Consider the following 23,821-nt stretch of genomic DNA (forward strand, 5'->3'; position numbering starts at 1 on the left):
GTAACTATGTACAATAAAACATGAGCCCATATTATGATATTGGTATCAGGGTTGTGCCACAGTTTAAAGTTCGATATAACTTTTAGAAATTTATCACATATCAATGGAATAGAATGCACAGCCATGCAGAGGAGTTATTCTCTTCTGACCTTGGCCAAACATTGACATAGAGACTGGGAACTTGGAGAAGTAACTAAAATACATTTTAAAAAGATTTGTTATCTTTTCATTTTAATTGCCTTTTGCTAGAAGACATTGCCATCTTGCTAAAACCAAACAAATCTGAAGGTTTTTAAAAGTACATATTTGTAAGTATCTAAGCATCCTAGCTGAGAACAAATGCAAGGGATTTACCACCTAATGTTTTTTTTAATATTTTTATTAATATTTAGCATTATGTGACAGTTTCATAGGCTCTGGGAATCCTCCCACCCCTCCCCCTCCCCTCCCCCCTGGTGGATTCCTCCACCTTGATGCAGCATTACAGTTCAAATTCAATCAAGATTCTTTCCTTGCAAACATATACTAAGCATGGAGTCCAGCTACTTATTGTCCAGATGGGTTGAACAGTTTCTTGGGGAGACCGTTTCTGGTCCGAAGTTAGGGCTGGTATAATATCATCACAGTCAATTAAGAGTCCCAATATAACATCAACAGCAATTTGCAATATTATGGAATTGACATAACCACCTAATGTTTAAAGTAGTAGAACTTGTTATGGCTTTAACAAAAAAAAAAAAAGCATTGAAGCTGTAAATCTTACAGAATCATACCAATATTAACAGAACAACTGACACAATTTCTAAGATTTATTTTAAATAATACGGAAAAGTATGGGAGTAGATTGAGAACAGGGAAGATGAGGTCAAGTTAGTCATGTATTATGAACTGTGGAAGCTGGGAGTGACTACGTATGGCCTTTATATTCTTTCTTTCATGCAGTGATAACCAAAAAAAAAAAAAAAAATCCTTCTGCTTAAATACCTGTATAGAATTACTTAAACCTTGTGCCTCTCTGCTCAAATTCACATGTGAGGCAATCCCCAGTGCCAAGGGTTTGAGCCCAGGGCCTTCGAAGAGTGATGAGGTCATAATGTTGGAGTCCCCATGAATGCAATGAATGCTCTTAGAGGCCCTGAGAGCTCTTTTTCTATGAGCTTTTGCATAGATGTGTCTGTGAAACAGTACATATATGTGATATGTACATTTTTGTCAGATGACAAGAAAACAATTGTCCAACAAAGCAATACCAAGGACAATAAAAGAAAACTAAACAATTACCCACATCAGCACAAAGAACCTGGAAATCAGTGTTGAAGTTTTTACAAGGAATTTTAGGGATTTTCTCTTCCTTCCAATCAAATTGCATCCAAGAATTTTAGAGAGATTTTTTTCTTACATGATCAGAAATGAGTTTATGGGTCACCAAGAAGTTTTTTTTTTTTATCCTTATTATCATTTTATGATACAGTTCCATAGGCCTTGGGATTTCCCCTACCTCTACCCCAAATCCTTTCCCCCCAACACACTGAACTCCCCTATATTATTATTATTCCCCTATGTTATTATTATTCCCCTATATTACTATATTATTAATTCCCCTATATAAACAGTCATATGTCAACATCTGAAGCCTACCTGTGAGCTGGATCAGGGATAATCTAAGCTGTGGCGACTGTACCTACTGCTTGAGTAATGTTGACAGCATGTACTCACCCTCTACTGTTTGTTGTACTGCTTGGAAAGAGAGGCTATTAGGGTTTAGGCATTGGGAAGATGTAGTCTCTCCAAACTGAATTTTGTGATGATGAGCTGTTTTTGCCAAAGCATTGTTTCCACGACTTCCTTGATAAATGTGTCATGGAGGTTAACAAAGCCCTTACTTAATGCTCTCTGGGACACAGAAACACTCTGGTCATATTAAGTTTCATCAGGTTCAAATAGGTTAAGTTGGGTTCTCATTTGATAAAAAAATCACATTACCAAGTACTATAATTTTTAAAAAATATATTTCATTTTTAATGTAGAAAATGACTAGTGAAAACTTTCATAAAAATTGTCTAAGACAGAAACAAAGGCAATAGCAACCATGCAATGTTAGCAGGGCTGACTTATTTTAATGGCATTTTTTAATCCTTATTTTTTAGTGTCTACAAAGGATTAGAAGTTAGTTCCATATTAATTTTTAAGCAACATATATTAAGTTTTAGTTTTTATTTTTATTGAAACGGCAGAGTTACAGAGGAAGAAAGGAAAAGAGAGATTTTCTATCTGCTGGTTCAATACCAGAGTGGCTGCATTTTCCAGAGCTGGGTCACCCTCAAATCAGAAGCCAGGAGCCAGGAACTTCTTTTGGGTCTCCTGAGTGAATGCTGGGACTCACAGACTTGAGCCAGCCTCAGATGCTTTCCCTAGTCATTATGAGGGAGCTGAATTGGAAGGGCAGCAGCCAAGTATCAAACCAGCGCCCACAGGACATATCAGCACTGTAGGTGAAGACTTAACTTGCTAACCCACCATACCAGCCCTCATAAACATTAGTTTTTAAAACAGAAAAATATCACTAGCCTTGATCAGACAATAATCTCATTTCAGCAGAGAGAAAGAGATTGTGTAAATATCAAATATACTAGTGGTCAACATTGTGGCAGAGGTTTGAGCCTCTACTTGGGACACTAGTAACCCGTATCTAGTGCCATTCTAAATCCCAGTTGTTCTGTTCTGCTGTGGCTCTGTGCTAGCATGCCTGAGATGGCATAGAAGACAGCCTGAATACTTGGGTCTTTGTCAATCATGTTGGAGACCCTGCTGAAGTACATGCTCCTGGCTTTAGCTTGGCCCCAGACAAGGTATTGACCCCATTTTAAGACTGAATCAGAGAATGGAAGATCTCTCTGTATCATTCAGCTTTCAAATAAACAAATAAATAAAGCCAGGATTGGATTATTTTATTTCTTACTTCTTTTAAAATTATTACCATCATGCTATGATACAGTTCCATAGGCCCTGGGATTCCCCTGCCTCCTTCCCCACCCCCATAAAATTCCCCTATATTATTATTACAGCATAGCTCTTCATAAACAGTCACATGTTCATCATTGTGGGCGTGGACAATGGCAGAGAGTTCAGCATCCTATTGTCAAGATACAGTAAACAGTTTCATTAGTAGTCCATCTTTGATCTGGAAGTAGAGATGCACACTGCACTGCATTCTCACATCTGGACATGATAGTTTATATTACACAGAAATGCATGGTGACTGTGTAATGGATGTATTTCATTTTATTTCCTACGAGATGTGTTTTCAATACATCTCTGACAATTCAGACTCTGAAACATAGCCCCTAAAAGCATAGCAACAGTGTACACAAAAATAGTGATTCTGTGTCCTGGAAATAAACATGGACTGGCAGAGAGCTTTAGCAAGAGTTTCCTGTTAGGAAGAGGAACTCTGAAACATCATCTTGTTGACAATAACATGGGAATAAAATAATTCCATGTGTAATATTTTCTAATCTATGTATCATTTTTTATTCATTTTTATAATTTGGTATGGTTTATAAGCTATTAAGGGAAAAATGGATATAAAACAGGCACCAATAAATCTGAACACTAATAGATTTCTGCGATTAGGGCCCGGCGGTGTGGCCTAGCGGTTAAAGTCCTTGCCTTGAACGCCCTGGGATCCCATATGGACACCGGTTCTAATCCCGGCAGCTCCACTTCCTATCCAGCTCCCTGTTTGTGGCCTGGGAAAGCAGCACCGGCCGTTGCGCTCACTTGGGGAGTGAATCATCGGACAGAAGATCTTCCTCTCTGTCTCTCCTCCTCTCTATACATCTGACTTTGTAATTAAAAAAAAAAACTATAATAAATAAATAAATAAATAAATGCTTGTGATTAGCCACCATCTACACATATCCAGTGGTAGACATTTGAGAAAATGGGCTCAGCAACTTGTGAAAGAGAATGCTAAGAACAGTATTAGCTTAAGAATTTGACTTTTTTTTGAAAGATCGTATGTCCAAAATTAACTGCAAAGACTAAAGAGCTATATATTTGAAATCACAGCTATGGTTGAAGACAAATTGAGTTTGCATACATTGCTGGTGGGAAAACAACTTGGCCCAACCATACTGGAAAGCTGTTTGGCATTATCCAGGCTCTGGAGCCATATAACCTATGATCTGATAATGTCTTCTCTAGAAATGCACAAGATATTTTGAATATATGCATGACTCACCAAAGCCTTCAGTCAACCATATTGCTTAGGAATACATAAGAAAACTACTCAAAGGACAAAAATGAAGCAGGCACCAGACTTTCCCATGTGCAATATTAAACACCAGAAGGACATGGAATTGTACTAGGATGACTGACAGAGCAAGTTTGATCTCAAATTTCTATTCTCATCCCAGTTGACATTTGCTCAGTAAAGAAAGAGAACAATTTAAACATACAGGAAAATTAGAAATTATACACCTACAATTTTCCATTTCCATCCAGGTATAGGGTGAGAATTATCAGAAGAATTTTTTAAAATGAATCTAAATATAAAACTAATGACTTTAAAGTTGACATGAAAATTGCCTATAATAATTTAGGATTTGGGATTATTTATTGTGATGGCAAGGGTTTAAATTAAATTAGATCTTTAAATAATGTTGATTATACAAACTCAAGAAACATTTATTTCAATCATATTGAGTGAAAGCAGGGGAAGTGGAAAGGAATGCAAATGAAATGAGTATGCTGTGCACAACTGTGCCTGGAGAGTGCCGCTCCAGCTTACTTCCAGGTAATTGCATCTTCAAAGCCTCAAGGTGGTGATAGTTGTCTGTGCAGCAGGCAGTAACTTCCAGGGATGTCTACAGGTTTCATGAATTGAATGTCATCTTTGTTTAATGAAAAGATTATGTAAGTCAAGGACCTCTGAAATGGCTTGATCAGAAAAGTCTGTGATTTGTAGAAAAGTAGAATGACAAGTTTTCTCTCCTACACTGTGTTGATGAATTCTATGTGTCAGCTTAGCTGGGTTAAGGGATGAACAGAGAGCTTTAATCATTATTCCAGAGTGTGCTATTATGATTTCTATAAAAGATATACATTGGAGTGGAAGTGGAGCAGAAAAAAAAAAGATATACATTACTCAGGAAACTAAATAAGGAAAAAACTCACCTTCATCAATGCAAGGGAACAGCTCCCAATCTATTGAAGGACTAAATAGAAAACAACGCAAAGGAAAAGTGGAATCTTTTCGTTAAGCTAAGACATCATCATTTCCCACAAAGCTCAACTTTTTAAGGTTTAAACAGTCTTACCCCTAATCAGCTCTCAGGTCTCTAAACTGGAACTAGGTTTATATCACCATCCTCCCTGATCCACTGGCTTTTGGATTCAAACTGAATTCCCAGTTCTACGCTTTGCACACAGCCAATCGTATGATTTTCACTAGCTTTATCAGCTGTTTAATCACAATGCTGCTGAACATACAGCATTTATTTATTTTGCCTATGTCTTATGTCTGCCTCCTAATGGAATAGGTCAGAACTCACAATAGAAACCAGGTATTTAATTCATAATACAAAAGAAAAAATATATATAATATTCAATGTAAAAATTTAAATAATTAAATTATGTATTTACAAGTAAATGTGAATATTATAATTTTAGTTCTGAAACTGACCCAAGATGGGCAATTACGATGCTATTCGTGTTGCCCACAGTTCAGCTTTGTTGCGGCACTCAATTCCAGCTACCTGTTTGTACACACTGTGTGTAAGCTAGTGATATCTCAAGTGTTTGGGTCCTTGCTACTCATGTGAACATCCTAGATTGAGTTCCTGGCTTCTAGTTTTAGTTTGACCCAGCCCCAATTACTGGGGGGAAGTGGTAAGAGGACATTTGGGGAGTCAACTGGCAGATGGGCAAATTTCTTTTTATCCTTCTGCTTTTTCTTTTCCTCTCCTTCCTTTCCACCTCCACCCCACCTTCCCATAATGAGAACTGATATTTCCCAATTAATATGCCTGTGGGTAAAGGATGGTATGTGAAATACTTGCCCGGAGCAGTAACCCAGGCAGGGAATTAAAGGAACTGTTTTCTGTTTCCTTGTTACCACTACACCACACCAAAACGTACACAGCTAACCAACAAAAACAGAACTCTGAATTTCAATATGATTCACTTCAAAGAATTTCAAAGAGCTTTCCTCAAACTCTTGGTAACTATAACCATATAAGCTTTCAAGGATGCAGTTGTTTTCAGCTTCTAGTCACCGGAAAAGCAGCAGCAGAGTCAGAGTGTGGCTCCCCTGCCAAACAGCCTCCAAGGGAATCCTCTTGGCCCCAGGATACTGGCTTAGGTTCCCTCTCAGAGTCAGTCATGGGGGTTACAAGAGCAAGTGGCACACCTCGCCAAGGAGCATTACAGGTGGTAGAGCCCTTGGTCAGTTACAGTTCCTGTAACTGCAGATCTATGAATCCATGAATCTATGCCACCAAAGCATGTTTCTCACAGCTTTGGGAAGTAAGCCTCGTTCGCTTAAAAACAACAACAAAAAAATCCTTACTATTTACGAAAGCTCTTATCCAGAATTGGCTGACAATAAACAAAAATTAAGTTCTTTCTTTAATTTTACCATCTCTAAAATGATTATACTGATAAAAATACAAACATTCCTTATGCTTTCCCTAACTTTACTTGGTCACAATGGGTATATGAACCTAATATCTACTGAGGTTTATTGCACAGGTATCCCATACTTCCCTTTTGCATTATTTTAGTATGTGTTTAATTATCTCTTCTTTCAGATACAGAGAAGCTGAAAACTGCAATTTGGCTTGACACAGTCATTAGGGTTCTGAAAAAAGTCATTGAGTACTTTTAAAATATACAACATAAAGTCCTGGAATAAAGATAAAGAGGTTATTAAATAAGCAATTTAACATCACCTCCTATAGTTATGTGCTTTGCCTCTGTAGCAAGTGCAGCTAACAAATAAATAGTTACACGTTCTGTGAAGAATGTGACTTGTTGTTTGGGTTGCTTATTATGTAATCATAAAAATAACAATAACAGTATTGATGAGCTCCCGCCCCTCTGGAGGTAGGTCAGTAGCCCTGTGACTACGAGCAGGATACCATGCACATTTCACAATGCGTAAGAACTAAAAGGTTCCCTAGACCTCTAAGTTTACAATTTGCAGTGACTCACACTTGCCTTATCTTGCTTCTCCCTACATTTATCTCAGTAATGAATAAAAATGTTAAGCATACCTCCTGGAATCCTAAGACCTCTGCTTCGTTGTCGGTATTCATCAAGTGAGGCCTGGCACACTGAGTATGCTTAGCAGAAGAGGAAACATTTCCACCCATGAATTTGAGAAACAATCTGGAAGCAAAGATGCCTGAGCGCACGGTGCATAATGCTCCTGTTGGCAGAAGCGCTTTGGAAAGATGAAAAAATTGTGACAGTATCCTGAAAACGTAAATTCAACAGTGCAGTAATGCTTAGCAACCCATTTCAAGCAGATACAAACAGAAACATACATTTATTAACCTGGATAAATAGAAATTCTGTGGTAATGTGGGCATCAGGTGGAATCGCATGTGGACTCGGTCTCAGTTCTCTGCTCAGAGTTCATCCTTCACGTGCCAGCTGACTTTGTCACAAATGAGAAATCATTGCAATCATTCCCAATGATTTTCATCAAATCACTCTGCGGAAGAATCAGTATCTTGACTAAAAATAAGAGGTGGGTTATTCCCACTCTGGAGGCAGCCATGGACAGCTCCTGTGGCCACTATTCCCATGTCAGCTGCAACTTGCTTATGAAGGCCTGGGGTGCAGATTCACAGACGGACAAAGGGATAGCACCCGCAGGGGCATAAGGGGACCTGGAGGCTCACACCCAGACAAATGGAGAAAGTCTTAGCAAATTTCCCAGGTGCTAGGTCCCTTGTGCAATAGGGGGTTTGGGCGGGGAAGGGAGAGTTCCAGGTTAGCATGCTGGCCTGGCAGCTGTTGGAAAAGGATTGGGTGACTTTGAATGGGCCTGTGTTTTGGTTGTGTGGAGGAATTCAGTCACAGGATAGTACTCATGCCAGGAGCTGGAAGGCTGGCTAGGGAACTCATGTGTTCCTGGGCACAGTGACAATGGGATAATTTGGGAAAGGGTAGGGTGATAAGGGGATGAAGGACCATGAGGGAGTGAGTTGCATGTGAGGAATGAATTCTGAGGGACTCTCAACAACAAGGCCACCTTACTTGCAGGTAAGCAAGGGGAACTAGACCAAGTGGTTTGCAAGTGAGAGGCCAGGGACCTTTATGGATCAGTTTGAGGCACCAGCTGACGTGGAAGACCTGAGCTGGGCTAATTATCATGGACCACAGCTGACTACCACTCACCAGTGCACACTAAAGCTAGGGGTGGGGGCCTGCCTGGCACGGTTAGTTCACAGTATCTGCCAGTGAGTATTAGAATAGGGGGCAGTAACTTTAGGCTGGGCCATGACACTAGCCAGCATGCAAGAAAACCAGGTCCTGGGCAGATTCTGTGAGGGACATGTGAGCTCACTGCTGTACAACTGATATTTCTGCTGGTTAGCTTAAGAGCTGGGAAGTGATGGACTGAGTTAGACATGACCTTGGAACCCTCCAACAATCATGGGTGCTGAAATTGGGAACAAGCTGGGTAGGTTCAGGCTAAAGCATCTGCAGGTGTACCACAAATATAGGGTATGGGGAGGGCCACATCACAACATCTATCAGTTCATACAAAGACTGTGACAGAGGAGCAGATTATGCTGGGAAAGGACTTAGCACCCACAAGTACATGTACAACATGTGTCTGGGAGTGGGCCTGGTGAAGGAACTTAGTAAACTGCCCTGGAAGGCCGTAGCTCCTGCTGGTGAGTATGTGGTTCAGGCCCGGTTTTTGGTCAGGCCAGGCAAGGTAGCTCCACACACTGGAGTGCTTCTGGAGGGAGGCAGACCAGGCAGGGCCAGGCCAACCTTAACCCACTGGCATGTGCAGGAGCCGGGCTGGAATGCAGGTTATGTCAAGCTTGGCTATTACACCTACCTGTTTGCATGAGCCATGGATTGGAGCAGAATGGGCAGGGCTAGGCTGCAGCACCCACAAGCAAGAATTGGGACTGGGGCTGGGCCAGGCCAGGCCGGGCTGCAGCATCCAATAGCAAACACCAACGCAGAAGGATAGGCTATATGCCAAGCCGGGTCAGAGCAACCACAGGCATAAGCAAGATATGAACTGGGAACAGGCCTGGTTGGGGAACTAAAGGGATGCCCTGGCTGGGTTGTGGTTCCCACTAGGGACCATGAGGGCCAGAATGGGGGCTGTGAACTGGGCTGGACATGTCCCTTGGAATGGGTGTGGACTGGATCTGGGGTGTGACAGACTGGGCTAGATTCCTGCACCCACTGGTGCTCATGAGAGTCAGGGAAGTTGTAGAATGGGCTGAGCTAGGTCTCTGGCCCTGCTGAACCACACAAGAGCTATGTCTGGGTTTGGATCAGGTGTGGCTGGGCTGTTGTAATCAACAGTAAGAACTAGAATGGGTGTGGACTGGTTGGACAAGGCCATTGTTCATTCCAGGACAGGAGGTGAACTAATTCAGCCTGGGCTAAGCAAGCACTGGTGTGCATCAAATCTGCCAGTGGGAAGAGACCTGATAGAAGAACTTGGGCAACCCTCTGTCAGGATGCAGTCTCTGCGGGTGAGCATAACAACCAGTGGTAGGAGCAGCCCAGGACAGGCCAGGTTGTGGTGTCCATTGGCATGCATTGGGAACAGGTCTGGGGGTGGGCGAGACTGAGCCAGTTCATAATAACCACTGACAATCTGAGAACCAGGATGGGGTGCAAAACAGGCCAGGTCTGGCCACAATACCAGCCAGTTCACATTAGGGCTGGGACTGGGGGCTGGCTGGGCAGGGCAAGGCTTCAACATCCACCAGCATGAGCTGGAACTGAGGGTAGATTGTGCCAGGCCAGGTTACAGCACCTGCTGGCAGATGCTACTGTGAGCCAGGCCATGCCACACTGGACCATAGTACCCATTACACATGTGAGACCTGGGGGTGGCTTCCCTGCTGGGCCACTGCTCCCACTGGTGAATGTGAGAACTGAGTAGGGGCAAAGCAGATCAGGCAGGGCTACTATACCTATTGGCTTGTATGTAAGCTCAGTCGGGGAGATCCAGGTTGGGCTTGCATTAGCCCACAGGTGCTTGCATAAGCCAGAGTAAATGCAAGTTTGCTGGACTTTGCTGCAGTATCAACTGGCAAGTAGTGGAACCAGGGGCAAATCCTGTCAAACTAGATTTGAGAATAACCTGGACAGTGCAAGATTCGGTATTGGGAGTGGGCCCAGTAGGGAAACTGATCATCTCTCTTATGGGTTGCAACTCCCACTGGTGAACATGAGAACCAGAGCTGGGAAGCAGGCTTTGCATGAGTTTGGACTGCATAGTTGTTCTGATTGGGTTGAACTAGGCTTCAGTGCCCACTGGAGTGTGCAAGAACTGAATGGGCTGTGGAACAGAGATCATGCCTGTCTGCTATACAAATCTCAAGCGCAGGAACCAGGGTTGAGGATAGGTCTAGAGGGGGTTATTGTGAGTCGTTCTGCCTAGACTGTACCTCCCACTGGTGAATATGAGGGCCTAGTGTGTGGTAGTCAGATTTGTTCTGGGCTGCAGTTATCTATTGGTTTATGTAAGAGATGAGGTTGGAGGCAGAACTGACCCAGCAGTTTCACCTCCCAGGATGTGTTTAGGCTGATGTGGGAAACCGACAGAGCCAGATCCTGTACTGGTAAGCACAAACAAGAGTCAGGCCTGGGATCACATCAGACAAGGTTTCTTTGGGAATCTGCCCCCTCCCCCCCACTGAACCACTGGACTCTGAACCTCACACATGGGGAGAAATACAGGTTCATTGGTCTCAATGTGGAGTGCATGTGTCAGAACTGGGCTTACTCAGTGGCTTGGATGAATCAGTGAATGGCATACCCAGATGCTCATGGAGAATCTGACAGTCCACTGGCGCCTGCTATGAACATCTGGTACCATAACAGAGGAAGGAGAGAAGAACAAGTTGACCAACTACCCCAGTTAAGCTTTGGCAGCAAATATCTGTGCTAACAGAGACTCTAAGGTAGATGATGTCAGCCAGTGGACCTTAGAAAGATTTCCTCATCCTTAGATTGTCTAGATTGACAGCATTTCAGAAGTATTGAACTATTGAACCACTTAAGCAGATCCCTTGGAGCATGCTCCCCACTAGGGACCCTGGGATGGTGCTGGGTACTTATTCCCCATCCCTGGGTACTGAGGCAGTTGAGAGACTGGATGTGTTTTTTTTTTTTTTTTTTAACCTTATCTCCCCTCTTCCCCCAGATACAGGAAGCTGGAAAAAAAGAAAATGTAGAAATAATGGTTTTACCCAGATTCCCCTAACCTTCAACTCTTCCCAACCTAATCAACTATATAAACATCATCAAAAATAAAATAATAAAGAAAAGCAGTGGGAAGTCATGGTCTTTACTCAGTACAATTGTTTCAGATCTGCTCAAGTCTGTACTAACTGGCATAGTCAAAAAGATGTTAGCCTCTGTATCCATCGTTAAATCAAATATTATTGTATTTGCAATAAGATTAAATTTATTGATTTGGGTGTTTGTTTCAGTGGGAAAAGGATAGTAGATAATATGTGTGTGTACAAATTATATCCATATATAATTATAGATATATAATTCTTCCATTCTTAAGTTCAAAAACAAAAATAGATAACAAAAACACAGGGAATGGGCATAAAGGAGATTAAATTTCATTATTTTAATTGATTGAGTAAATTGGGAACATAGCTTAAGTTGTGGTCTGATGTATACATTAACATTTCAGCCACAGATCTGTGGAGGCCTTCATTCAGGTAAAGCCTGAGCCAAATAACTTATCCTGTAATACCCTGTTGAAGGGGAAACGTCTAAGAAGAAAAGGATGGAATTGACAAAACCTCCTTTCCAACTCAAAATCAGTTGCCTTTCCTTTTCATTCAGGAAACAGTGACACAGGAAGTGTTTTTTCGCCTGATATTCCTCCAATAAAGCCCCAAGACTCTCCAGTTTGCTCCACACGAATGCTGATGAGTGGTTTTAAATCAACAAGGACCTACTTCTCAGAAACTACATAACTGATCTAACTGTGCCTAGGGAGAGGAGTGACTTGCCACCCCCTCCAGACATATGAGAGAATATATGATGAGGAGGACTTCCTGAAAAACATGGCAGATGCATGCTTCTCTCCGTGCTCCATCCCACAGCTGACTAAAATAGCACTCACACAGTTTACAAAAGCATTAAGCCACAAGGACAAAATAAATGATAAAGAACTAAAAGCCCTCTAATGAGGGGTAATAAAATCTTGTAGGCTACCATATGGATAAAATAACAATAACAGAAACTTAAGTGATTTCCTGGCAAAGATTCAAGATAAGTAACAAGTAGGTCAATTCATGCTATAAAACTTTAGAAAGAGAACTTCAAGGTACCTAACATTTGTGCCAAGATCAGTGAGGAAGAATTTAAGAGTAAAGTGTAAAATAAGATTAGTAGAAGGCCTGGAACCAAAGTGTTAGAACTGTACAACCCCTTCGTGAAGCTAGTGTTCAGTTAAGTGATATCTGGAGAAGTTATGCCGTAAGGCACAAAAGCTACTGAGGCAAAGATCAGAGGCAGGAATCTAAATGAAGAGACAGGGAACAGTGTGCATGCAGGAGCACGAGTACATGCCTCCGAAGTCGTCAATACCGTCACAACTACCTCAACCGGGGGAGTCTTGGAAAGACAGATTAAACTATAAGAAGTAAAATGAGGGCCCGGTGGCGTGGCCTAGCAGCTAAAGTCCTCGCCTTGAAAGCCCCGGGATCCCATATGGGCGCCGGTTCTAATCCCGGCAGCTCCACTTCCCATCCAGCTCCCTGCTTGTGGCCTGGGAAAGCAGCCGAGGACGGCCCAATGCTTTGGGACCCTGCACCCGCGTGGGAGACCTGGAAGAGGTTCCTGGTTCCCGGCTTCGGATCGGCGCAGCACCGGCCCGTTGCGGCTCACTTGGGGAGTGAAACATCGGATGGAAGATCTTCCTCTCTGTCTCTCCTCTCTGTATATCCGGCTTTCTAATAACAATAAAATCTTTTTTTAAAAAAAAAGAAGTAAAATGATTCAAAACTATAAGAAGTAAAAATGATTTTTTAAAAATGAAAATAAACTAGCATATATAACTGATACCAGATAATGGAAACCAAGAAATTATTTTGTATTAGACAACTAACTAAGAAAAGGAGATTTCTGTTAATTTTTTAAAAAGTTTTATTTAGTTTTGATTGGAAAGGCAGTTATACAGAGAGGAGAAGAGACAGAGAGGAAGATCTTCCATCTGTTAATTCATTCCTCAAGTGACTGCAATGGCTGGAGTTGAACCAATTCAAAACCAGGAGCCGGTAACCTCTTCCGGGTCTCCCAAGTGGATGCAAGTTTCCAAGGCTTTGGGCTATTTTCGACTGCCTTCCCACAAGCAGGGAGCGCGATGGGAAGTGGGGCTGGCAGGATTAGAACCTGCACCCATATGGGATCCTGGAACATTTGAGGCAAGAATTTCAGCCGCTAGGCTATCATGCCCGGGCCTGTTAATTTTTTTTAAAATGCTGAAGTTACAGTTAGTTTTACAAATCAGTGTAATCTGTCAGTACTGTAATTGAGAATGGAATCAATACAAGAAGCACTTGCTATTAGCATATTAGACGTACTTCTATTTTTATACTAAATTAAATAGACATGCTCTTCTATTTTTCAGAGTATTTTTATCTGCTAAGAGTCTTAAAGCAGAATAGTAAAAAAATTAAAAAGCATTTAAATGAAATACATAATACTGCTGAATAACAAAACACACACACATATACACGCTTAGCATATGGGATGCAGTTTTAATTCTTTAAGTGAGTTTCATATAATGAACTAAATATTTTTCAGAAATCTTTACTAAGTAACTTTTTGATTCTAGAAATTTAGCTAGTGGGTCAGCCAATCAAAAAGGTAAAAAAAAAAAAGCATAATAAAATAATTTATTTAATGCAAGCTTATAATAGATAAGATGCTAGAGAGTGTTGCTTAGAAAATAGATTACATTGGCTACATTCTTGACAGTTGTGAAGATCATAGAAACAAAGTGTATAATTTTAAGGCAGATGTAGAGATAATTTGAGATACATACTTTTAGTATTCTGAGAAGCATGTTTTAGAAGTATGCATTTGAAAAAAAATTAGAAGCAAATAAATTAGTAAAGACGCATGTGCTGGAATTCAAGATTTTTTTTTCTTTATTCAACATCTTTTACTTGCCAAAAGCATAGATTCTCGTGAGCCAAATGTTCTGGAGCTGCTTATACTGTTGGATTATGTAATAATTAAGACAATGAAACAAAGAAGTTCTTAGATCAATATGAACAGAAATCTTAGAACTCCAGATTCTCATTGTTCTATCTTCAGAGGCAGTCTATCGATTTACCTCTCAGCTAGCTGATCAGGGATGCTCTGCAGAACTGGATAACAGAGAAGTTGGTGAATAGAGAGATCTATGATTGGCCAGGCTCACACTTAGTCCCTGGAAGCTTGACTCCTGTCTAAATCCTTTCAACTATGGGCTTGAGTTAACAGCTTGAATTTTAAGTATCATTGAGAAATGACATGATTTCATCCAATTATGTAGGAAAAGATAAGGGGGAAGAAAGACACCATAATTAGAAACTTTATATACATAGAAAGAGGATAAACATTAATATACACTACTTGATCAGGTACTAATGTAGAAATGCATTGCAAATGATCTTGGTACCAGATAATAGCATAGACTGAACTATTCTTATAAGCAGATTCCGGAATCTCTCAAGATTGGTTCCAAGAATGGGTACAGTCTTTTCCTTAAATTCTCTGTCCCTTCATGCGAACAGACAATAGAATGACCATGTAGGAGTCCACGTAGCATTACATACCATCACATCTCTGGGACCCATCAAGCAACTTGATTTTACAATGCCAATGGAAGTTTACAAAAATGTGTGTGACTGGGCATGTGCTTGCTTCTCAGCCTTCTCCGTGTCGATATAGTCAGCTCATTTTCTACAACATGAGACTCGTGATGCATAGCAGAGCTTCTATGATCATGTAAGCCATTTTCAAGCCCAATAGATGTGTACAAGCCCAGCCAAGATCAATAAGGATACCTAGCTAGTACGTAGCTAACAGGAGCTACATGCACAAGTCCATCATGGATCAGTCAAGCTCAGGCGAAATCATTCCCACAGTACCATAGTTAATTGTAGGTTTCTTTGCAGTCTCCTGGGATTTCATAGACATAAAGAGTATCAGTTATATATGCTAGGTTATTTTCAGTAATTATTTTATTTAATTTTAATTCTTATTGCAGTTACAATTTTTAACAGAGAAAAACATTTCAAGTTGAAAACTAATTTCACTATCCTGAAAGACCAACAAATCTAATAATTTGGTGTAGTATGAGTGAGTTTTGCGTGACCTATATGTAAAGACGACATATGATGCAATGTGTGATTTCATTATGTGCAATGAGAAAGGATTACTGATGGCAGCACTACAAAGTCTCACACGTATAATAGCCAATGTTCTGTCTATAGTTCTGCACATCTGCTTGAAGCAGAAGCAAATTTTCCAATTTGAATTTAATTATCTCATCTTCTTGTTTTCTATTCTGAACCAAAAATGATCACATGACATCGAACAACCAAAATTAGTCACTATCACTCCAATCAACATCCATTGCAGTCACTTGAGGTCACCAGAAACGTGCACACCAAACTAAAATAAATTTTAATAATTAGCTAGTCATGGAACTAAAATTACTTAAATGAGAGCTATAAATTAACAAGCATTTAAAAGAATTACCTAGAAAATTGAAAGCCTAATATATGCTGCAGTTCTATGCCTTCAAAAAACAAAATAAACCTGAAAAACACTATGTTCACTTCAGGAAAGGAATTGGGAAAAAACTCACAGATACGTGAGTTATTTCAATGTAATGGCATCAGTTGGACATTTCTATGAAATGGGAGTAACAGGACTTCTTGATACACTGTATTTAAAAGTAAAGCAACAACCATCTTTTCATAAGCAAGCAGAGCTTTACATATATAATAACACTGGTAACATTAGCAAAATCATTTGCCACACAGGTTTTTCCATTGGTTTTGAAGAAAACAACATATTAATGTGAATTAGAAGGCTTAAAATGTTGATTCTTGGCCCATTATACAATATCAGTTGCTTTCACTGTGAAATACCATCCCCAGATTCATTAAGTTAATACAATCACTTATTAATATTGTTTTAATTGGGTATTTCTGTTCATGCCAGGCTCACTTATGTATCTGCACCAACTGTCATTTAGGAAGGCAGTTCTGGCTACAAGTGGGTGGAGCAACAGCAGGAAATGTATTATTTGACTCATATCAATCAGCAACTGGTTTAATGGCAGCTGAAATGTTTTCAAGAATCAGCAAAAGTTACATGGCTTCTTAAGATGTAGGCTTTGTACTGGTCCCATTGTCATTTCTGTTGCATTTTATTGGCCAAAACAAGTCACAAGTGCTGATGCAAATAATAGAGAATATTTCTTGATGGGAGAAGTTGCAAAATGATGTTGATAGAGGACATGGTTGTAAGTGCAATGAAAAAGTATAGAGAACTTCATAAGCTCCCACATAGATGCTAACAATGCCTTCTATACATTTTCTTAAATTTAGAAACAGGGACAATCAATGCAAAGGAGTCTCTACCATTAAAATTAGGGGAATTAGCTTTTCAGAATTACATGGAAATTATTATGTGTGCTCTGAAAAGTTTACATTGTGGAATTAAATGTAAGCAATATGAAAATATGATGAACAAGTACTTATATAATAGTGTAAAACTAAAAGACAGACATAATAGTAAAGTATGGCTGAATCTAGCCATTTAGACAGGAATAATGACTATTTTGAAATAGAAATATCAAAATGTGTTTTGGTTACAAAATTATAATCCAGTTGTTTTTTCTGAATTTCATGTCTCTCCATATTGTACAGTACAGCCTCCACAATATTGGAAAGGAAATTTTGAGATAGTAATTCAAAAATGACACCACACCTCAGCGTGTGAGAGGACTATTCTCAGGTTCTTTTCCAAGCATAAAGTGGTTTACCACTTACAACACCAAACCCATCATGAGCCTGAAGCTTCTGAGAGAACATAGGCACAGATATTATACTCTATGGGCAGGAGGAGAAAATTCCAGTGGAGAAGAGCCATATATTTATTGAGCACATAAATAAAACTTAATGTTAGCTCATAAAGACTTTGAGTCAAAATGTTTGCTTTGAAACAATGTGTGGAAAGACTAGAAGTTTCTTTGATTAAAAGCACTCACTGATTCCAGGCATTAGCAATGAAGAAAAAAAACTAGTGGGGCAGAAAAATAAGCCTTTTAGCCACCACAGTTTAGAATCATAAGGCCATATAGTGAAAACAGTTCTTTTCTATATTGAATAATGTCATATTCAATACAGCTATTTATAAATAGTAGACATAGCTTTCTTTTTCCTTTTTTTTTTTTTTGCTTGCAATTGATGTCACAGTTAAGTTAGACTTGTGACGTCATGGAGGATGAAGAATGGGAAAACTGCAGCTTTGCCATTGTGAACCTATTAGAATATTTCATAGACTTGCAGCAACCCCTCTTCTGCTTCCACGGTCTTGCTTTTTATATTCAAAATGATAGAATAAAAGGCTTTCAAAACTATTATACTCTCAAGGACAACCATTTGGTGATTTGGTGTAGATGGTAGACTTCCTAAACATTGGGTCCTGTGGAGACAGTTCATTTGTCCTTTTGTTTGCTTTAAATTAATATCTAGGGTATGAAGAGGCAAGAACCCTTCCCTCAGGAACTTTTGTCTTATATTGAGAAATGTTTTCACCTGTTTTGTACTATACTATAAAGAGTTCATCTCAAACAGTCGACTCTAAGCATGGGTAATATCAATCTTCACATTATGAAACTTTCATAGTCAATTCTCATTGTTTTTCCATTATCGCTCAGACTAAGATCCTAACTTCTCAAATGTCCAAATAATTTTCTTCGTGTGGCACTGATCTTGATATTTTACAATTCAAAATAGCTACAGTTGTTATGGAAAACTAATTCAGGCTAATGAAAGGTCTTTCCAACAGTGTGTCATAGGTATTAACATTAGAATCACACTGATTTCTGATTATTTGCTATGGCAACACTCAGATCAAATCTACTTTTTCTGGTGGGAGTTTTACTGGTGTATTTGTGTGCTCTACACATCTGCCTGCATTTTCTGTTTGGATTTTTATAACATAATAGTTAAATTCTGGAATTCCTTCCTGAGGCAAAGCATCAGCAGGAATTGTTCCCATTATATTTCCTTGATTGAAATTTTATTTATGGGGAAAAACACTTAAAAGGAAGAGTGACAGAAAAAAAAATAACAATACACTTCAGGATTCAGGGGTACACAAATGGTTAAAATATTTCTGAAAACTGAATAGCAGAGAGCAAATAACCTTAGACTATCAATGAACAAAGGAGATGTATCAAATGAAACCGAACAAAAAAAAAATAAAGAAAAAGAAAGACAAGCATTATTTCCATTTTCTAATGTTTTAACCTCTTCTAGGCTAAACAGAATGTATCTTTTTAATAGATTTACAATTACAGACAAGCTCTATCCAAAAATCAGAACATCTTTCGTTGTTCAACTTTATAAAGGCTTTACAAGGTTGCCTTGACAAATTGTACTATTTCAAAACAAATCAACTGATGATTCATCTTTATGATTCTAAAAGTAAGCAAGACTGAAATTATAACAACTGTAGCGGATGTTTTACATACTCTTTATAGAAAGAATTTTTTGTTTCATTTGGGATGTTGGTTTTTCAAGAACATCAATCATCTAAAGATTGTCAGTTAAACATGGAATAATATGTTAAAAAGCAAAAAAACTGCAAAATTATTTTGGTGAATTTTAACAAACATTTTACCCAGCTATTGAAATAGCACATATATAAAGGGAAATGAAAATTATGTTATAATATATAATTTTAAGAGGAAACAGGTATTTTAACGTAGCCTACATTGAATCTGTGAGCATTCTTGGACATTATTTCATTAACAACTACACCCTGAAGAACATAACTATTTTTCTCTTTCAGTTTCATTTTCTATGCATTCTTCTTAAAGGTCATATTATAAATCAGAATACCAGTCTCCCACACAGTCATTTAGTTGAGTCAACACCACGTGATAGCACCTGCTTGATTAGGTTGCTCCTAAGCAAGCTAAATTTTGTCAACTCTCAGTTAATATAATGACAGTAATTTTTTTTAAGATCTTACATAATTCAAGTTACACAATTTCACCTTTTTCCTGTGTCATAGATCATACCACAAATATATATTTTTCCATGTAGTTGATTCAGCATCAAAAATATGTTACTCTTTCTCCTGGTAGACCAGTTATTATTAAAATCTCTACTAAAATGATACATAATAATTTGTAGGTATAAAATTTTAAAGAAGAAATTTTAGCTTGCAACCTTAATCAAACAGCTGAAAGATTCTTTTTCACATAATTTCTTGTACATTTCAGATTTTCTAAGTGTGTATGTTGCTGCAGAAAGCAGTCATATTTTCTTACTTTCTTACTAATGTCAGGAAAAGACACAGGAAGGAACATTTGAAAGAGAAGGAAATGAACAAACAGAAGAGAACTCTGATCTAAAATCTTTGATGCCACATGAAGAGGACAGAAATGTGATTCTATTCTGAAAAACAATTTGAAATACTTGGGTTGCATCACTTTCACATTTTTTAGGTCTTTTTTTAAAATTATTTTTTAATAATCTTACTTAGTTGATTAGGGTACAGAAGGTCAAGTGCTACAGGGTGAAAGTGGGTAATACCATTGTTTCCACACTAATATTATCATTTTTCCCTGTATCTGGGATCAGGGGAGAAACAAAGGGAAAGCCCCACCCAACCTCCCACCCATCCCAGATCCCCAATGTGAGGCGCGCTCCGAGGTTCCTGCTCAAGCAGTTTTGATAGTTCAACAGTGATGGATTGCTGCCAATCTCGCCGTTCCAATCGCAATGAAACCCATTCAGAGTCCACTGGCTGACATAGTCTCTTCATGGTTGGGGTTCTGCGATCAGCAGTTCAATTGAAGGGATCTCCAAAGAAATTTCGTCTGAGGTGATCCCAGACCTGATTCTTGTGTGAGTTTGCTAGTACAGAGTCCAACACCGTCCGTTGCACCAATCAGCTTATGCACATGCTGGTCATTGCCACTGCTGGGTCAGTTCTGTTTCCAGCCCTGTCTTCCTTGTGAACCAACGGGTGTTGTAGCCCAGCTCGATCCTGCCCACTTCATACTCGGTTCTCACGCAAACCAGTTGGAGCTGCAGCCTAGTTGGGGCGACTCCCCATAATCCCCACCAAGCATGCCCCCTACCCTGGTTCCCATGCTTGCCAGTATGTACTGTAGGCTTGTCCAGTCTGTCCCACATCCCATTTAGCTCTCATGCATGTCAATGGGTCTTGAAGCCTAATTCAATGCAACCAACCTACTATTCAGCCCACACACTTATTGGCAGGTGCCTTTCTGTCTAGCCACCCCTGCCCCTGTCCTGGTTTTTGTGCTGTCCAGTGAGAGTGGTAACCCCGAGGGAGGTGCCCACTATCTCCCTACTAGGCCACTCCCACTCCCAGATTATGTACTCCCAGGTGGTTCTAGTATTTGACTTGACAGAATTAGCTCCCAGTGCCAGCCTCTGCAGGCTAATGCTGCGGCTAAGCCCAACCAACCCTCACTCACTCCAATTTTTGCTTGCACCAGTCGGGACAGTCAGCCCCTCGTGGCCCTTCCTTTATCTAGCTCACATGAGACCTACAGGTGTTGTAGCCCTGCTTAGTCTGATCTGTCCCCATCCCGACTGACACTCTCCAATGGAAGTAGTTGTCCAGCAGGGGAGCCCACAATTCCCTGTCGGCTTTGCCTCTCCCTCCACCCCATGGTTTTCACATGTGCTGCAACCACATCTGATACGGCTCATCTCACCTTGGTATTCCTTAATTTGTGTATTGGTATGTGTCACAACCAAACCCAGCTCGACCCAAACTCTGTTTTGGTGCTCGGATTCGTCAGCAGGTGATGTGAACGGGTTCAGCCTGGTCTGCCCCTGACCCATGCCAAATGTGTGCCAGTGGGAAATTTTCCATGGCCTATTCTGGGCTGTTTCCTATCATGCTTCTTGTGCTTACCTGCAGGGACTGTGTCCTGCCAGAGGAGTTGTCCAGGCTCTTCCATTAGAACCTCTCTCAAAGCCAGATTTCACGCATACCAGGGGGTCCATGTGCCAACCCTACTCAGTTCACCTCCTGCCTTAGGAACAGTGGCTTTTCCTGACTGGCCTTCAACCCAATCTGATTCTTACTGTTGGATGTTTCAACCCAGCCATGGCTCTTCCATACCCCTATACAGCTCACACATGGTTCAGTAAGGGCTGAGACCTAGCCTAGTCTGTCATACATCTACCCTGGTCCTGCAGAGCACAAGATGGTGCTGGATTCTAGGCCAGTTTGGTGCTTCCAGTCCCATCACACACACTTGTGCCAGGGGAGACTACATCCATATGCTGATTTGAACGCAGCCCCCATTCCAGCCCATGCACTCCCTGATGGGAAACTCACCCAGCTAGGGTGTCCACTTAGCTCCCCAACCAGGCCTATTCCCAGCCTTAGATCATGCGCAAGCCAATGGTTGCTCTGACTCAGCTTGCCAGAGCCCTTCACCTGTCCCGGCCCCAGCCTTAGGTGCTGTGGCTTAGCGTCCCTGTCTCACGCAGATCAGTAGGTGCAAAGGCATATTTGGCATGACCTGTGCTCCAACCTGATTTCTGTTGTTTCTTATGAGTTAAGGTTTGTTTGGCCCTGCCCATTCTGCCCCCTTCCAGTTGCAGCCCGGCCCACCCCACACCCTGTTCTAGGATGCACATTAGGGTGCTGCTGCCTTGACCTGCCCAGACTGTTGTGGGTTCCTTTACCTGTGAGTGATGGCAGGTATCATGGTCACACCTGGCTTAGTTCATCACAACCCCAGCTTACAAGCTAACCAGGGGGACTTGTATTACCACAGGTTTGGGCCCACACAACCCCACAGAGTCTACCCCCAGACCAAGTTCTCTCCCGTGCTGGATAGTGTCTGGATCCTGCCAAATGTGACCTTTCCACCACCCAGTTGGGCAATGGTACCTAACACTGCCAAACAGGCAACCATCCATAGCTTTGGTGCGGACTGGTGTGTGGCCATCAGTGATGTTCCATGCTACCAGCCCATATCTGGATTCCTAATTGGGCTGGTGAATCAGTCTAACCCAAATTATCTTCTGGATACTTCCCTCCAAACCACCAGGTCTCAGTCCCCACACATGCCTGAAACTTTCATGACCCTGTCACTGCGAATCAACCAAAATTTGCCTCTCACCTACACTAAAACTGGCCTTATTTATGGGTGTCCCCAGGCAGCAACTACATAGCTTAAAAACCCCAGAGTTCACTGCTGGCTGGCACCAAGGCCTAGGGACTTGTTCACTGCCTTCCAGCAGTGTCTTTGGCTTGAGCCCCCTGCATTGGGTCCAACCCGGCATGGGCACACCCCACAACTGCCACACTGCAGGGAGCTGCAGTTGCCCCCAACCCCAAGGCCCAAATATTACTTTCACATTTTAATAAACTAGCTCTATAAACAATGATTGCAATATAGCAGAAAAAGTATCCTCAAATAGGGGCTAGAGTTATGAGACAGGAGAAATTCTAAACTGGTAGCAGAACAATGGATGAATAAAACTACTAGACTTGGTAAGATGAGTGCTAACTGACTGTGAAAGAATGAAAGAAGTAGAAAACTACCCACTCTTTCTGGCTTAGATGGCAAGTTGGAAATTCTCAATGACGTAAAACATAAAAAAAGGCAAGGAAATCTATGGGGAGTAAAGACAGGGAGAACAACTCAGCAAGAAGCGATTGGAAATGTCCATCAGTAGTTAACTGGAAGTGTTTTGTAACTTGGAAGTTGGTAAAGAAGTTGAGGATGGAAACATAGATTTCATGATTACAGTTAATCTCATACGAGAAAATGAGGTTGATAAGAACAGCTACATTGTTGAGAATGTGTCTAAGAGCCAAAGCCTGAATGATACAAAAACTTGGAAAATTAACAGGAGAAGAGTAGGAGAGTGACAGGAGGAGAGCCAATGGCAGAGCCAGGGAAAGGTAGAAAACAATGAAAACAGAAGTCTAATAAGAAGCAAAGAGCTAAGATGACATATAGGTTACAGTGAGCTCAGTAATGTTCTAGAAGTTAAGGAATAAGGATGGGTCAAGAGAAAAATTACTAACATTATAAAATAGAGGAGCCAGATGGTGCGAGATTAAATAAACTTTCTTGGATCAGTATTCTGTGGCTTCATAACATCAAGTCTTCTGATTCAGAAGGATTCAGACAGAAATACTTTCATTTTCTGTTTCAAAGAGCAGTAGACAACATGTTTACTCCAAACTAAGACCATTTCACTCATCCTTATGCTCTTGTCTCTAGCTTTTCTGACAATCTTTATTAGTATCATAGATCATAAACACTGCATCTTTA

At 40.6% G+C, this 23,821-nt stretch overlaps 1 long non-coding RNA gene across 1 annotated transcript; it reads right to left on the reverse strand.

The window, feature by feature from the left end:
* Window positions 1-1,720: 1,720 nt before the first annotated feature.
* Window positions 1,721-11,042, reverse strand: LOC131479811 (uncharacterized). Its single transcript, XR_009245106.1, has 4 exons — window positions 11,003-11,042; window positions 7,278-7,392; window positions 5,179-5,219; window positions 1,721-1,891 (listed from the first exon to the last, which is right to left on the reverse strand). It is a non-coding gene; the product is annotated as an uncharacterized LOC131479811 (long non-coding RNA).
* Window positions 11,043-23,821: the final 12,779 nt, after the last annotated feature.

This window comes from Ochotona princeps, chromosome 3, assembly GCF_030435755.1.
Source record: "Ochotona princeps isolate mOchPri1 chromosome 3, mOchPri1.hap1, whole genome shotgun sequence".
NCBI classification, from domain to species: Eukaryota; Metazoa; Chordata; class Mammalia; order Lagomorpha; family Ochotonidae; genus Ochotona; species Ochotona princeps.